This window comes from Merops nubicus, unplaced genomic scaffold (genome assembly GCF_000691845.1).
Source record: "Merops nubicus isolate BGI_N331 unplaced genomic scaffold, ASM69184v1 scaffold7321, whole genome shotgun sequence".
Lineage (NCBI taxonomy): Eukaryota > Metazoa > Chordata > Aves > Coraciiformes > Meropidae > Merops > Merops nubicus.
Genome location: NW_008590196.1, coordinates 5394 through 7003, shown reverse-complemented (window position 1 = coordinate 7003; position 1610 = coordinate 5394). Strand labels below are relative to the sequence as shown.

Here is a 1610-nt window from a genome sequence, read left to right as displayed (position 1 = left end):
AGCCCTGAAGGGCTGGTGGTGGGATGGGGGCACTGGCTGCCAAGCCCAGGACCAGGAGGGTATTGAAGAAAGGGGGAATACTCCTGCTGTTCAGAGAGGTGGGGGGAGCCAGAGGACCTCAGGGGTGTCCCTGCAGTTACCTCTTGTGACAGTTTGGGACAGTTCAAAGCCACTGTCCCTGATTTTTAGGAACTGGAAAATACCACCTTGGAGTCAGTGTAGGCTCCTAGAGAGGCTCAAACACCAAACACTATCTTCTCCCTAGTACATCCCTAAATTAGCTCAAAGCCTGCCTTAATCCAGGGCTGCTACCAGACCCGCAGGGCTAGCAAGCTGTTTCCCAGGGCTTGCCTTTAACCAGCTGTAGTTGGATGCAGCACTCCAAAAGAGGTGGACACAGGTGGGTGACATGCAGGAAGGACCCAGCCCTGCCCACAGCTGTACAGCATCCAGCCCCTGGCCAACTGCTGCTCTCCTGAGGCTTTAAAAGAGGGGTGTGGTGCCCTGTCCCCCTCCTCAGATGAGCTCCATCAGCAGTGGGAGCCTGGCCAGGTGCTGCACATGCCCCAGGAGGAGCTGCTAGGGTGAGGTGAGCACATGATGTTGGGAGCTGTAGGGCAGCCCTGCTCTGGGGGTCGGGGGGGTCAGGGGAGGAGTACAAGCAGAACAGGGTGCCTGCAGGCTGGGGACAGGGCAGGGGATGTTGGGAGCTGTAGGGCAGCCCTGCTCTGGGGGTCGGGGGGGTCAGGGGAGGAGTACAAGCAGAACAGGGTGCCTGCAGGCTGGGGACAGGGCAGGGGATGTTGGGAGCTGTAGGGCAGCCCTGCTCTGGGGGTCGGGGGGGTCAGGGGAGGAGTACAAGCAGAACAGGGTGCCTGCAGGCTGGGGACAGGGCAGGGGACGTGGGACACAGTGTGGTGCTTATGTAGGAAGCTGCCAGGGCTACAGTGCAGAGGCCCGACAGCTCCTAGGGATGCACAGGGTGTTCTGTGTGGCAGGGATGGACTGGAGCCATTAGTGCAGAGCTCTGAGTGCTTTATGAGTAAACAGAGCTGCACTGAGAAAGAGCTTTTACAGGGGAGGGATAGATAAAGCAGGTGAGAGAGGTGTGGAGAAGGCAGCCATGTACCTCGCATAGCCCATTTGCTCGCAGGCTGCTTTGGCCAGCACCAGGTCGAAGTGGTCGTGGCAGATGCAGGACCAGGCTCCAGTGTTCCTGTCGAGCACCTGCAGGATGGATCTGTCTTTGGAAACACGTGCTGGAGACAGACACAAAGCCAGCTTTGTCATGGGTGACTTTAGCAGGCGGAGGCTTGCTGCAGGAGCCCAGCCCCTCTGGAGCTCTGGCAGGGTGTCCTGGACTCACCCCCAGCTGGCGGCCCCTCGGGGACCCACTGGGGACAGTTGGCCTCATCCTCGCCCTGCAGACAGTCCACCTGCCCGTCGCACACCTGCTGCAACCTCACCAGCTTCAGGGGCTGCTTGCAGAAGAAGTAGTGGTAGTCCAGGTAAACCTTGACTAGATGGAAAGGAGGAGCTTAGTGCCAGCCCGGGCTCGGGGCTTGCCTTTGCGGGCTCGGCAGGCAAGTGGCAGACATCGCGCCGTCAGG

At 60.0% G+C, this 1610-nt stretch overlaps 1 pseudogene; it reads right to left on the bottom strand.

Annotated features, from left to right (window-relative positions):
- LOC103782091 overlaps positions 1–1610 on the bottom strand; it is a 7316-nt pseudogene that overhangs the window by 1323 nt on the left and 4383 nt on the right.